The 16,350-nt window shown below is 39.8% G+C and overlaps 1 protein-coding gene across 5 annotated transcripts in view; it reads left to right on the forward strand.

Annotated features, from left to right (window-relative positions):
* LDLRAD4 (low density lipoprotein receptor class A domain containing 4) overlaps positions 1–16,350 on the forward strand; it is a 418,735-nt gene that overhangs the window by 119,476 nt on the left and 282,909 nt on the right. The gene's annotated exons all lie outside the window — the stretch shown is intronic.

The raw sequence follows: 16,350 nt of genomic DNA on the forward strand, positions 1-16,350 counted from the left end.
AACTTGTTCTGTGATTCTATCAAATATTCTGTTATGAAGAATATTCCATGTGCACTTGTAAAAAGTTTATTCTGATGTTGTTGTGTGGAGTATTTTGTATATGTCTGCTATGGTACAGTTGGTTGTAGTTTTGAGTCATCTGTTTCCTTATTGGTCTTCTTTGTATCCATTATTGAAGTTGGGGTAGGGAAATCTCCTATTATTGTAGACCTATCTAATTTCTCTTTTCAATTCGTTTTTTGTTCTTAAGATTTATTTATCCATTTGAGAGAGAGAGAGAGCGAGAGCGAGTGAGGAAACATGAGGGGCGGGGCAGAAGGAGAGGGAGGGAGAGAGAATCTCAAGCAGACTCTGCACTAAGCCAGAGCCCAACACTGACCTCGATCCCAGGACCCTGAGATCATGACCTGATCCAAAATCAAGAGTCAGATGTTAACTGACTGAGCCTCCCAGGTGCTCCTCTCTCTCATTTTTAAATAAGGCAGTTTGCCAAATACAGAATTTTTAGTTGATGCATTTTTTTCCCCCTTTCATCATTTTAAATTTATCATTGCACTGTGTTCTGGCCTGCTAGGTTTCTACCGAGAAATCCCCTGGTAATCCTATCGAGGATCTGTTTTATGTCATAGGTTGCTTTCATGATTCTTTCTCTGATTTTCAATGGTTTGATGATATTGTGTCTTGGTGTGAGTGTCTTTGTGTTTATCCTATTTGTGGAGTTTGTTGCCTAGTTGGAGTTGTAGATCTAGGATTTTTTTTTCTCAAATTTTCTCAAATTTTTGTCTATTATTTCTTCAAATAATATCTATCCATCATTTTCTTACCCTCTGGGACTCACTTAATGCATATTTTGGACCACTTGTTAGTGACATATAAGTTCTCTAGGGTCTGTTCACTTTTCTTCAATTTTTTCTCCTTCTCAGACTTGATAATTTCAAATGACCTGTGTTCAGGTTATCTGATTCTTTCTTCAACCTGTTGAAGTTTGCTATTAAACCTCTCTAGGGAATTTTTCAATTCACTGATGTATTAACTGGACAAACATCTGGAGAAGTAAGGTGGCCTTTCCTGGATATGTGTCTTGCTTCAGCCTGTGTGTTTGCTTTCCTGATTTACTGTATACATGGCTGCTTTTCAGTGTCTTAATTCCCTATGATTCTCACTTCGATTTCTTCTCCTGGCCTTTCATTTTCTATTGTATGCTTCTGTAAATCTCTTCCCACATGCATCTGTGTGTCTTATAGTCTCCCTCCAGGTTTTATTGCAGCTTTCTCTTGCCTAGAATTTTTCTAGCCTTAGATCCAAGCTGTGTTGCTTTTTTGTTATCTGAGCTCTGAGTTAGGTGACACAAAAACAAATCCCTTATGGAGTCCCCAGAAAGGTTGAAATTTTGTAAAATAGGTCTGCTCTGCTCCCTCTGTTTCGAGAGAGGAAATTGGGAACTGGGCTGCCACCCCTTCCAGATAAAGGCCACATCAAGCTGGGAAGGGGCTGGGACATGGGTGAATAAGAGTATGAGGAAATTTCCTATTATTTTGAATGTAGCTTCTTGTTTGGTCCTTTGCTTGGTTGCTGCAGACTTTTGTTTTCTACAACTCCTATAAAATTAATGTAGCTGGTCTGAAGTTGTGTGTGTGTGGTGTGTGTGTGTGTGTGTTTCCTGCAGGTGAATGAGGGCTTAGAGTCTCTTAGTCTGCTGTGTTGCTGACATCTCTTCTCCAGATGTCTGCCCAGTTAATACGTCAGGGATTTAGCTCAGATGACTAAAAATATTTAGAGTTTAAGTTATTCAACTGTTTTAAAAAATGCAATTGAAATTGTCAATTTTTTACACTAAAATTTCTCATATTGAAGTTTTCATTGTGCTGATATAAATGCAAAACAACTTCTTTTTTATACACAAAAAAGGAATTTGCTCTTAGTATTGGTAGGAACTTTTATCTGATTTTGGGGCAGTCAGCATGGTGTGGTCATAAAATGGAAATCTTTTCCCACTGCTATTGGGTTAATACTCTTTAATTTTCACATTAGGTACTGTGATTTAGAAACTGTATTTATTTGTGTGATGGAAAGATGTAGAGAATTAGAAGCAGTCTGAACTGATTTATAGCCTGTTAAATCAAAGTGCCAATATAGCTTGTCCTATGATGACTTAGGTACTATTCTTCTTGAAGGAAAGAGAATAGGTAAATGACCATCTGAGCCTTCAGTGTGATTTAGATTATTCATCTGGTAATAATGAACCTAGAATGTATTAATGGATGTAAAGCAAACTTTCTTGTAAAATATACTCCAAAATAATTTTGCATTTTGCATAGAAATTGCTGGTCTTCCTTAGTGTACAGTTTGCCTCCCAATACTGATTGAAAGGAAGGGGTGCATGTTGTTAGGTAATGATAGATGTGCTATAGGCCTCTATTGAGTCCTTTGGTAATTTAGGGTGAACCTTGTGCCCTGAGGCCATCTCAGTGTCATCTTCATGGAGATTCTTCTCTGGAACCCATTGTCAACACCAAGTGTTAATTAGATCCCTGAAAGGGAAGTGAATGGAAAGAGGTGCTTGTTTCGACCTCACTTCCATGCCTTTTTGATACATTGATAATAAGTACATATGTTCAATGTGTTGATTAAAGTTGTCATACTGTCACACTGTGTCAAAGAATGTTTGGCACAATGTCAAAGGGGAACTTCAGAGGCTCTGGGTGTTCCTCCAGTTAGTCTATGTTGTCAAGACTTTGTTTGTTTCATTTAATCAGCCCTTACCAATTCTTTTCATCTAAAATTGGACACTCCAGACAGTGCTTAAAACTTAGGAAGACATGGAGACTTGATGAATCTGGAGATCCAGTGAAAAGTCAACTTGATCTTTCCATTTGGATAATCTGGATGATTCTTATGATGCTGTTTAATAGAAGGCTCTGGTAATCAACTAGCAAGAGAAATTAGGACCTTTTGCTTTCTGTCTTTCTTGTGGAGTTGATATTAGAAATCAGTTATTAGGGAGTCTTATGATGGAGTTAGTGGCTCATCCACTTAAGTAATGAAAGATGTTTGGACATGCTGGTAGCATTTAGTGTTTCTAGAATGACAAAATGTTTATTCATGATGATTTATGGAGACCTCTCATACCTATCAGTAATTCACTTCTCTTATACTGAAGTCACTTTCATTACTGCAAAAATGACTTTTCCTTTTCAAGTCTTAAGTTGGCTTTCTTTCTAGCTTTTATTTTTTTTAATTTTTTTTCCAATTTATTTATTTTTAGAAAAACAGTATTCATTATTTTTTCACCACACCCAGTGCTCCATGCAAGCTGTGCCCTCTATAATACCCATCACCTGGTACCCCAACCTCCCACCCCCCCGCCACTTCAAACCCCTCAGATTGTTTTTCAGAGTCCATAGTCTCTCATGGTTCATCTCCCCTTCCAATTTATCCAAAAGCACATACCCTCCCCAATGTCCATAACCCTACCCCCCTTCTCCCAACCCCCCTCCCCGCAGCAACCCACAGTTTGTTTCGTGAGATTAAGAGTCACTTATGGTTTGTCTCCCTCCCTATCCCATCTAGCTTTTATTTATTTGAGAGAGAGAGAGCATGAGTCTGGGGAGAGGCAGAGGGAGAGGGATAAGCAGAAAGCCTGCTGAGCGGGGAGCCCAATGCAGGGCTCCCAGAACCCTGAGATCATGCCGAAGTCATGATGTGGCTTCGTCAGATGCTTGTGCCGAAGTCAGATGCTTAACTGATTGAGCTGCCCAGGTACTCCTTTAGTTGGTTTTCTAGAAGCAAAGCCCAAGACAACAATACAGTTGGGAGTGGTTTATTGAGGACATAGTCTCAGGAATAGGGGGTTGAAGCGAACAGGATTAGGCAGTAGGGGGAGGAGCTGACCAGGTAAGTGATCTCAGCCAGAGTCTTACTTTAGCATCATCCTCTAGGGACTCCCCAGCATGAATTGGTCTAACTTCAAGGGAAGGTGGTAGGGCTATTTGTATTCATTATCAATCACTTTTTGGCTACTGACTGCCTGAAGGCTGGAGGTGCTGAGGCATGGGGTCGGCCATTGAGGGTGGTAATAACCTCTGAGGGGGGTGGATCCCATTCAGCCAAGGAGAATTTCTTTAGAAGGGGTGTCTGTAAGCTGTTGAGAGCCAGCACCCATAGCTGCTCAGGAAGGCTGTAGTGCCAATAAACCAAGTATGCAGTGGACTCAGATGATGTGAATGCATTGTTTCAAGGTAGTTTACATATTTAATTGAAGGGAAAAAGCCCTCTAATTGTCCACTCTTACTATCTGTCTTATCCTAAGTCAAGTGGAAAAGACGAGGGGTACAGAAGGAAGAAAAAAGTAAGACAGATATTTTGTTTAAAATTAAAAATAATTTCTCTTCTAACATCTAATTTACTCTAAGATAAAATACAGATAATAGAAACATATAAAAATTTATAGTTCAGTAAATTATTCTGTGATGAAAATGCCTGTAACTACCACTAATATCAAGAATAGAACTTTGCCACCCACCCAAGAAGCTCCTATATGTGCCCCTTTCCCATCTCATCTTATTCCTTCCTTCTTCCTTCCAAAAGTAAACACTATCTTGTCTTTATAATAATGACTTATTGGCATTTTTTAAATGATTTTATCATCTAAGTTTAATCTATAATTTGATGTTTCCCTATGTTTAGAAAGAACTGGATAATTCTGTAAGTTTTTGTTTTTGTTTTTAATATACAGGTTCTCCCTTTATCCCTTTGTTTTCCTTGACATTTATTTGTTAAAGACCTAGGACCTATTGACCTATAGTTTCCTTCACTTTGGATTTTGGTACTTGCATAGTCATAGTGCATGCAATTCAGCAAGTTTCTCTGTCCTTCATAATTCCTGTAAATTGGTAGCTGTATCCAGAAGATTCAGAATTCGGTCTAGAAGATGATTTGTGTTCTTTCATCAGGAGGCATAAAATGTCTGTTTGCCCCCCCCCTTTTTTAATATTATGTTCCTAGCTCCATTAGTTTATTGGAAGCTATAAACTAGTTATGTTGTAATTATATTTTTTGTTGTTGTTGTTAGCTGGAGCATTTTTGTAAGGAGATGCCTCCCCCTATCTACCATTTGGTTACCCAATGGTATAATTCATCTAAATACTGGATGTTTCTTTTAGTCACCAAGCTTCCCTGTAATTCTCAAAAGATGATGGATTAGTTTTTAAAATATAATTATGAATTTATGGATATATATATTTTTTGAGATTTATTTATTTATTTTAGAGAAAGAGAGAGTGAGAGAGCATGGGGTAGCAAGAGGAGAGGAAGCAGACTCTTAAGCAGACTCTGCTCAGAGCATGGAGCCTTTCCTGGGTTCCATCTCACAACCATGAGATCACAATCTGAGCCAAACCCGAGATCGGGTACTCAATCAACTGTGCCACCCAGGTGCCCTACATTTATAGGTTTAAACAGATGGGTTTCAGTCCATTACAATTATTATTACTGAAGTTAAAATGGTCCCATCTTTGACCAATGAGAATCTCTTTCAGTTTTTTGCTGAGTTCTTTGACATGACCGTAGTAGTCTTTGATGATTTTCTTGCTATCTGGTATGACAGGTATTCCATGTTCATCTTGTACATTTTTTAAAGATTTTATTCATTTATTTGATGGAGAGAGAGAGAGAAAGCATGAGTGCACACAAGTAGAGGAAGCTATAGGCAGAGGGAGAGGGAGAAACAGGCTCCCTGCGGGGCTTGGTACCAGGACCCTGGGATCACTACCTGCACCGAAGGCAGATGCTTAACCAACTGAGCCACCCAGGTATCCCCATCTTGTACATTTTCTGCATGAGACCTGGAATCAGCTGTTTTTTCAAAAAAGCCCTGGCTTCTTTAAACAGGAAGTTGCATTTTAGGAATGTCATCTAAGTACTAGGGATGCTCACAGATATTAGATTATTGTTTTTAGACCTTTTCGGTGAATAAGGCTGGGTATATATACATAGTACAAGATAAAAAAGGTCTTGTGAACTCATCTTAATATATTCAATTCAAATTTAGGATTTCAGGATTACTAGGCTTTTATTTAACCTTTTCTGGGTTACATTATTTCCTTCCTTCTACCTGGTTCTCATGGAGATGAGGAATGATGGAATTAGTATATCTTATGCTTACTCCTTTGATTGATCTCATTTTACATGTATAGGAGAGCTAGAAGAAAAACACTAACACTGCAACCACCAATTATGATTACTAAAAAGTTTATTACAGAGGAACGGATATTCTAACTCTGTCCCCATTAGAATTTTTCAATAATTGAAGTTTTGAAAAATGATGCTTAAGGTCTGAATGTTCATGTTCCCCTGAAATTCATATGTTGAATCCCAGCCTCCAAGGTGATAGTGTTTCAAAGTAAGATCCTAGGGAGGTGATTAGAAGGTGATTAGGTATGAGTGGCAAGCCCTTCTGAATGGAATTATTGCCTTTAAAAAGGAGATACCAGAGAATTAGCTCACCCATTCTACTATGTGGGGTTACAGTGGGAATATGTTTTTGAGGAAGTGTGCTCTCATGAGACCCCACATACTGAATATGCCAGCACAATGATGTTGGACTTCTCAAGCCTCCAGAACTATGAGAAATATATGTGTATACATCACCCCGTTTATGGTATTTTTGTTATAGCCGCCAAGACAGATAGTTTATATTTCCATGTGGAACCAGTAAATATATTATAAAAGGTCATAATTCAGAATGACATAGATAGGCCAGAAAAATTAACACCAATATGATGCAATTTGACATGAATGAAAAATGCAAGTTTGTATTGCATTTGGCTCAGAAACTGAGTTAACATTAATTTTAGGATGGGAAAATGGAAAGGATTAGATGGAGAAAACATTAGTAGTAAAATAGAACACAGCAAAACTAGAAACTATGATGTATATTAAGAATATGAAGCAGCTGGAAACAAAACCCCACCATCAAATTTTCATGCTGCATTCCTAGAAGCCTAGTGTCTAATCAGTGCCTGTGATTTCCCCATGGAAACCCACATTGGTCAGGCCACATCTATGTTCAGTTTTAGGTTTCATGCTAACGTATGGACCATGACACCCTCAAAATTTTGGACATCATGTCACATGAGAAGTAAAATGAAAAACCAAAGGATTGAGAGGATTCCATATTTGTTAGATGCAGGCCTTCAGATAAATGGCATGGCTCTTTGGTGAAGGAGGAGGTGGGTTTTAACATTGCTTGAGATTATCATTCTAAAGCCTGTGAATACAAGGTATAGGGAAATAAAATTCTGCTCCATTGTTGGGAGGTGGTTTCTCTGACAGTTGAAGTTGTCCAGCAGTGGGATGGACTTGTTAAGTAATAAGCATCCCTTTCTTTTTTCTTTTTTTTTTAAGATTTTATTTTTAAGTAATCTCAGCACCCATTGTGGGGCTTGAACTCACAACCCCAAGATCAAGAGTTGCATGCTCTACTGATTGAGCCAGCTGGGTGCCTCAAGCTTCCCTGTCTTTACAATTGTTTAAGCCAGCTTATAAGGAGAGTCATATGGTTACCTGCTAACTCTAATACTCTGCTTTTCTATTTACTATGTAATAATAGCAAGGAAGGATTTTTTTTTTTTTTTTGTAATGGCAGATAAACATGATTGTGAACTCATTTTCGAGAATTTAATTGTCCTGGAGTTCTCTCTTGTAGACACCTAATAAGGAGACACTGCCAGTTGACTTTGATATTGTAATCACATCAATGATGAATAATAGGAATGTTGTTACTTCATTAGAAATATTATCCCGAAGAATTAAACTTTCTGGTGACAGCTACATTAAACACATCTTGGTGCAAGCCAACCACGACAGCTGCAGAGGGTACAGATTCCTCCAACCTCTTCACCCTCAGATGACACTGTACTGAGACTGACTCGTGTGTTTCAGAGATTTCCTTTCAACCAACAGGCATATGGCTAAGGCCCAGTTGGAAATTGGTTGTTTTTTTTTGTCCTGACTGTTGCTGGCCTTTGAAATCAACAAGACTAATATGTTTGTAGTTTCTGATGGAGCATAGAGAATGTTAGTTGTGGGTGAGCCATGGAATCAAAAGACTTAAACTTTACACAGTAGTGAGTCTTGGAGAATGGTGTCTCTCTGGAGTGATAAATGAGGTGTGCCCCCTGTCCCCAGCCAAGATCCTAGCCAGGCTCTTCTTACCAAAATGGCCTTTCCACTTTCTTTCTTAATTTTTTCTTAAATTAATTAATTAATTTTAAAAAAGATTTTATTTCTTTATTTGACAGAGAGTTCATAAGTATGCAGAGAGGCAGGTAGAGAGAGAGCGGGGATGCAAGCTCCCCGCTGAGCAGAGAGTCTGGTGTGGGACGTGGGGCTCAATTCCAGGACCCTGAGATCATGACCTGAGCTGAAGGCAGAGGCTTAACGCATTGAGCGCCCCAGGTGCCCCAGGCTTTCCACTTTCTTGATTTCTCTTGTTATCAGTGAAGAAAAAAATCGCACTTTGGAAGCAGGTTTGTTTTAGGGTCAGGTTAAGAATAAATATCGTTTAGAACTTCTCTTCCCAGAAAAATGTGTTCTCTGTTCTCAGGAAGGTTGTGATTTAATTGGAGGTACAGCAAGATAAATACAAGTGAAGAGATATGCAGCATTACAATGTACCCAGCAAGGGGAGTTATCAATATATATCAATGATAAATAGTAGTTTTGGTCTCCATGCTATGATGTGTTTTATCTTGTTAGACCTTGGGCCTCCATTGTAGATACCAGTACTAAAATAACTAAGTATGACAAAAGTTGTCTGCAATTTTAAGTCGTGGAATTTCTATGTCATACCTACAAAATGACCATGAATTGCTATGAAAAGAACATAAGTAAATATAATGTGGATTTTCCAATTTTTGCCCTTACGTGTACAGGCCATTTAAGTTTATTTATAAAGATAATTCAGTTCAAAAGATTCTCTAGTATCATTATTCAAAAGCTAAAAAGGCCACTAAGAAGTGCTCATACTAGGGCTCTTAGTGGAAACTGAGTACAAAGAGAAAGATTGCCATGCGCTGCCTTTTCATAATGCAATGAGAGGGTTTATGAAAGTGTTTGTTCCTGCAACGAGCAGAATTTCTGGTATTTTTTGGTCCCCTCTTTTCCCTTTGTTTCTCCCCACTGAATCTCGCCCCTTTTTCCCAAAGAAGAGGTGGCAAATGGATGGGAAATGAATAGGACAGCCCCACCACATTTTACATTAAGAATTGCTTTTCAGAGGTGCCTGGATGGATCAGTCGGTTAAAGGTGCAACACTCGGTTTCGGCTTAGATCATGGTTTTAGGGTATTGGGACTGAGTGCCCTACCCGGTTCTTCGCTTAGTGGGGAGTAGGCTTGAGGATTTCTCTCTCTCTCTCTCTGCTCCACCTCCCAGTTAAATAAATAAAGAATCTTAAAAAAGAAAGAAAGAAAGAAAGAACTCCCTTTTGGAAGAAGAAGAGAAAAAAAGAAATTTGCGCCAAATATTTGAATGCACTTTGTAGTTATTGGCTCACAGAGAGAAGGAGCGGAGATAGTAGCACAAGCTTCAGTTTTGAGTACCAAGCAAACCCCTGTGAAAGGAGCTCATTGCTCATCAAGATGATTGTTGATGTGGCCTTGGGGCTTCCCTTTTGTTGTTACCTAAAAATATGCCTCTGAATGTAAGTTACCATTCTTCTGTCATTTTAGTATACACAGCATGCCAGCCTTTCTAGTGGTAAGTTCTAGTAGGGGAGAGAGAGTGGATTTGAAGAAGAGTGCATACTTTTCTCCTTAAATTCTAAGCCCTTCTTCTTGCATTTCACTTTGGGGACGGGGGATGGTTCTGTGACTCTAAGCACAACCCCTCAGGACAGCCAGCATCACCGTGGCCCTGAGTCAGACTGGTATTGCCTCATCTGCCAGGGGATTGGAACATCACCTTTCTGGGCCTCTCCACCTGGGTTCGTTCTTTCATTGGTTCACATGCTTGTCACTTCATGGGTTGCCTGGATGACATCATTGCTACTGCCGCTGTCAGGCAGTGTAGTAAAGTCTATGCTGACAGGGTGTGATAGATGAAAAATAATGAGTTGCATTTTTCTCGTTAAGGTCATCACCTAGCGTGATGTCAGCTACACACTGTGCTGTCCCATGTGAGGGTTTTGCCCCCGGTCAATCAGAGGAGGGTTATGGGAGACCCAGGCTTGCCTGATCTGATTCCTGTCAGCAGTGGGTTTTGGCGCAGTTGGCATATCTTGGCTATATGGTGGTTTAATGGGTAAGGGGAACAAAAACTTGTGATTGTTATCCCCAGAGAAGGTGGTGGGGCAAGAACATGTATTTGAATATAGTGTGAGCAGAGATGTTAAGAGCGAAGAGGCGGTTTTTAGAATTTGTTATAGTTGCTTTGATTCGTACACTGACATTTCTGTTGAGGCTAGTTGTGTGCGTAGAACTGTCTAGTATCAGTTGTGTTATTCTCACAGCTCGTCCTGAAACATTTCTTGGTTTTTCTGCATGTGAGTCACAATTTTACTTCCGTGTATTTGTGTCTGTGTAGTGGTCTCGTGACCTTATCCATCAGAGTCTTTTGCAGTCCAAATAAACCTGTGGAATAGACCAGTAAAGTGTGTATGTAGGGGGAATTGAGACACAGGAGATCAAGGTATGATTTGGAGGAGCTATTTAGGAATACCATAGAGCTAACCTGGTCTATCCATGTGATTATGAAACACCACCCCGGTGGGGTACAGCCCAGGTGACCTTCAGATCTCAATCTGCTTGTTTCAGGTAGGCACCCATGTGTTCCTGCTGGCCCTTAGTAGAAATGGAAACACATCTTAGAAGACGAACTGAATAAAACAAGTAGAAAGCCAAAAGGTGGAAGTAACAGAAAGCAGCTTCAGTACGGAAACCAATTAAATAGAAACGAAAAGGGAATGCAAAGATGATAAACATCATAAATTATTCTTGAGTGGAGATTTAGTATTTATTTGTGTTAAGGGCAGGAAGGTTCCTTCTGACTTCCATTATGAAAATTACATGAGAAGTCTGTGGGTCACTGAGTATGAGCTTGTTGAATCCTTCTATGCTTTCAGAAAAGAGCTTAATTGGAAAACTACAATTTTTCCTTTCTTTGCTTGATATATGAGAGCCTGACTCATCTTTTGGGAAAAACTAATCATGTTTCTAACCAGTTCTGTGTGCTGTAGTGATCAGGTTAATCACAAAAACGTCAGCTGGTAGGAAGGCTTGAGAATAAGAAGAACGGAGAATGGGAGTGGATGGGCAGGCTGTGAGTTTTCCTTTAATGAAAGTCTTTAGGATTGACTGCATCAAAGGAAAATGATAGTAGAAATTAAAATGCAGATTTCTCAAGTGTGCCTGTGTGGTTTAATTATTCTAACACTAAAAAGAGCTTTGTCTAAACAGAACAAAACCTGTTATGCATTATGTCAGAGGGGCCTAGGAGTCAGCTCTGAGGACAGTTCGGCATTTTTAACTATCATGTTGTCTTTGAGTTAGTGTTGGCTTATGACCTAGGCTTTTAGGAAGTGTTTTGACAGCTGACAATGATAATAGTAGTTCTCATTTCCACAATAAAATATGTAGTGTCAGGAGTAGTACTGTAATAAAAATAAAACAAATATTGGTTGGGGTCTCATAGCTACCTTAAGTCTTTATAATTAAGTCTCATTTTAAAAAATGTGCAACATTTTAATTGCCAGATTAACAGCATTAGAGTACTTTTTTAAGTGGAATTGTAATATGATTTGACACTTTACTTTTTGTGATCCCTGTCAGTTTTAAAAGTCTCTAAATAATTCCATGTACTGTGCCTGTTCTTTGCTCTCTTTTAGACCTGATCCTTTTATCAGCAAGGAGTGAAGATGAGTTTTACTCTAAATTTTATTAGATTATCTTCAGATATACTGAGGTTATATAAATATTCTGTTCTGAAGAATAATTAACATAGAATGAGTTTTAGCATATATTAAATGAAAACATTATATGATAATCTCTGGTATGATACTATTTTTTTGTTAAAAAATGCATATTTAGGGGCGCCTGGGTGGCTCAGTGGGTTAAAGCCTCTGGCTTTGGCTCCAGGTCATGATCACATAGGGTCTTGGGATTGAGCCCCGCGTCGGGCTCTCTGCTCAGCAGGGAGCCTGCTTCCTCCTCTCTCTCTCTGCCTGCCTCTCTGCCTACTTGTGATCTCTATCTGTCAAATAAATAAATAAAATCTTAAAAAAATGCATATTTAACTAACCTGAAGGATATATACCAGGATATTAACATTAGTTAGTTTTGGTGATGTGATTATAAGTGTTAATTTTTTTATGTTACTTTTCTGTATTTTCCATTCTTCTCCACAATGAAGGTTATTGCTTTTTAAAAGAAATGTTCTTTAATGGCAGGTATTATTTGACTTTTTTTTTTTCTTGTAGGGGCACGTGTTATACAAATAACAAGTCAATTTAAAAATCCTCCTCAGTGGAGGCACTTTGTTCTCTCTTTGTTGCATAACGAGAGACAGTTATGCTTTGAAAATAGTATTATGTTTGCAGGAGTCTCTCAGTAATTCCTCACTGAAGAAGGAAAGGAAGGAAGGAAGCAAGAAACCCCTGAGGCAGGTTTTTTTTATTTTTTAAAGATTTATTTATTTATTTATTTGACAGGCAGAGATCACAAGTAGGCAGAGAGGCAGGCAGAGAGGTGGGGGTCGGGGGGAAGCAGGCTCTCCGCTGAGCAGAGAGCCCGATGCGGGGCTCGATCTCAGGACCCTGAGATCACGACCTGAGACGAAGACAGAGGCTTAACCCACTGAGCCATCCAGGAGCCCCTGAGGCAGGTATTAAACCATGTAGTTGATACGGTGCCTGCTGTGTTTGAAGTGTGTGAAATGCTCTGAGGGAGTAAATGCAAGGGACATGGGGCAGTGTCCTTGACCATCCGCAGTTTATCGTCTGGGGAGACTCAAAGCAGTTAGTGAAGGATACCTTCTGTGGTTGTACGTTGTACGATACAAGTAGTTAGGAAAGCTGCTCATCCTCTTGGTCTAGTTCTGGGGCCTGGGATGATTAGAGCCCAGGAATATTGTTTCCTGAAGTGTAGAAGACCAAAGAGCTCGTTCACAGTACGGGCTCTGGATTGGTGGGTTTGTGTTTCAGAGGCCTGCTCCTAGACAAGTTCTTTACTGTCTCTAGGAATTAGCTTGACCTGGGAGGGGAATTCTCTTTCTGGTCAGTGAGGCCCCCAAGATATCAAAGTCTCAGAACAGAAAATAACATGAGTGATACCGTCTTGGGCTCTAGTTTTGTGTTTGTTGATTTACAGTATTTCAAGTGTGTTTTAAAATTTCTTCTGTACTGTGTAAGTGTTTAATTCTAATAGTCTTGTGAATAAATAAGCTACTCACTGTTAAAGAAAAGCTGCTCACGACGTGATGCAGACAGTGGGTGTGAAGCACATAGGGAGGGAAAGGTGGATGTAGCTCGGAGTCACTAAGGAAACTCTTCAGTATCTTTTTGTGGGTTCTTCCTCCGGAAGACAGCTGTCTGACTTTGGAAAGGTCTCCCGCATAGCAGTCCCTTTGCTGCTCTAGCAGTCATCTTTTGCTCTTCACCTCGAGTGCTGGCTCTACAAGAGTTGTGAAAACAGAAAGGGGTCTTTACTAAATCGGGTGCTGTCTAATCCTAGGTCCACAGAAAACTTTGTTTCCCTCTCACGTCTTCATTAATGCCACAGAATGGAAGCTGGGCTGTGGGAAACAAGGCAGATAATTCTAGCACAAAGTCAGGCTGCTTTGATTCTGTGGTCACCATTACAGAAATAAAACTTCAATATTTGTAGTACTCTGTAGAGAGTGGTGAAATTCCTTAAAACCTTCTCCACCTTTTTTCTTTTTGCTCATAAGAAGAATTGAACGGTGTCACTTAGAAGACAGCCTGTGCTTATGAATACTCTCCACGGACAGTTTCCTTTTCTGATACTATCTAGTTTGTATCTAGACATGGGGAAATGTCATAAGAATAAATTGATTTGGTTCTGAAACATTCTTCCTGTAAAAACCTATTAGACTGAAGTCATTTCATTCAAAGGGCTGCCTGTCTCAAATAACAAAGTTTCCTCAGCTGGGTTTTATTATTTTTTTGACCATAAGGATATGCTGATTATTTGAAATTCAAAGTAAATATCTGTTCCTATAAGTTCTGAACTCCCAGTGAATTGAGCGTTTATCTCAAAGTTGATGAGTGTTTTGCAAGAGACCCTGGTTGCTTTTAAATGAAAGGAGAGAATAATCCACAGCATAGTTTCTTTTTTGCACTGTCTCCCTAAGGACAGTTAATAGAATGATTCACAGGTCCTTCTGTGGAAAAATCAGCTGTTGGATGTTCAGCTAATATTAAATATTTGACTTTTGAAGATCAGTATTTCCTTATCCTTGGATTGGCCATTTTATAATATAAGCTCTTAGACATGAGGGTCTGTAATATATTTATTTGATGTTGTAAACTTCAATGTCAGAAAAAAATTCTCCAGAATAAAAATGAGTGTTGTTTGATTTTTAACATCTGACTTCTGTTTTTTGTTTAATCCCTTCTGAAAGAAAGAACGGAAGAAAGAAAGAATGAGCAAACATCTTCATAGTTCCTTGCTTCAAGTAGCAAAAATACTTGAGATTCAAGTCCCATTTTTAAGACAAAATTGATGGATAGTAGCCTTAACTCCTGAACCTCTGTCTGTAAATGTCTTCTCTGGGAATCTGGGTCATGACCCATCTTTATGGTAGGTATCTGAGAGAACCTCTTTGTCCTTTTAGGGTGTGTCCTTGAGGTCACTGTTGACAACAGATCTCTGAGTGAGATTCAACAAGGGTTAAGCCATACACAATTACTGTTTTTATAACATCATTCAGAAATGGAGGACATTTCTTGGCTTTCTGAGGCAGTGCTATCTGATGGATGAATTCCTCTTCAATACCCTTGACACATGGTCTTTCAGCCTTTCTCCAAACAGCTGCAGCGATGGGGAACCTACTGCTACATAAAGCAGTCAACTTCAGTTTTGCAGGATTCTCAATTATTTAAATTTATTTCTGGTCAATGAGTAGAAGCCATATCTTTCTCTCAGTGATCCTAGTTCCGGTCATGAGAGCTAGGAACTGTTGTCCTATGTACTGTCCCCGTGAAAGGCCTTTGGATATGTGAAGGAATGTATTATAACCCATTCCAGCCCCAGCGGATCACATGCAACCTGTGGTAGAACTTGGAACCTTAGTTTTAAATAAACTCCCCAGATGGTTTTGATCCATGCAGAGTCTGAGAATCACTGCGTGGGTGGGAGAAACCAGTGGCTTGTGACAGCGTGAGAAGGCTGCATGTCAGGTGGTGTGGACAGCTGGTGGGGTGTAGTGGGTCTGGCAGAGGAGAGCTCATGAGTTTAAGAAGGACTTCCCCAGATACACAGGAACTAGCAGGCAGGGAAGGAATGAAAGGGGGCCGCAGGCCTAGACTTGGGTCGGTCATTCCTTGGGACAGGAAGGAGCCTGGTGATTTTAGGGGCAGGGAGCAGGCCCAGCATGGCCAATTGTAGGACTGGGTAAAGGGCAGGGCAATAGTCTGGAAAAGTCAGACTGTAAAGGACTCTGTTGGTCACACTCAGGAATTACACATCATACCACTGGTATTGGGGAACCACAGTCAGTTTCTACCCAGGAAAGCCCTGAAGAGGGGTATTATAGAAACATAGCTCTGGCAGTGGGAACAGAGTACACTGAAGGGGTTTAATAGGTATATGGGTGGCTGAGGGCCAGAAACCTGAAGGTTTTGGGATGACTGCATCTTCTGTTTTAAGTCAAGGTGTATAAAAAGAGAAGGAACAACTTGTTTGGGAAGAAAGATTTGTTTTCAGTGTCTTAACATTGGGAGTATTGGGGGGATATGCAAGTGAAACTAGGGAGTGGATTTGGAGCTCAGGAGAAGTTTTCTGAGCCAAAGTTACAGATTTGGGATTATCAGTTCATAGGTGGCTGTGAAGATAAGTCTGTAGTGGGAGAAGATGAAAGGGCCAATAGTGGGACTTCAGGGATACTAGCACTTAGGGGATGAGCCAGGGAGGAAGAAGGAACAAAAGAAAGAGAGGAAAAATGGACATGTGAGGAGGAGACCAGGAGAGGGTAAGGACCTGGATGTCTGGTGCACAGTAGAGTGGGGAGAATGCATGTAGCCCTTCTGGGCACTGGAAGTGGGTGTTGCCCCCTGGCCTTGAGTAGCTGTAGTTACTCAATGTTTAAGGAGCTGCAGTTACTAATCGCCCAGTCT

Source organism: Neovison vison, chromosome 3 (assembly GCF_020171115.1).
Source record: "Neovison vison isolate M4711 chromosome 3, ASM_NN_V1, whole genome shotgun sequence".
In the NCBI taxonomy this organism is placed as follows: Eukaryota; Metazoa; Chordata; class Mammalia; order Carnivora; family Mustelidae; genus Neogale; species Neogale vison.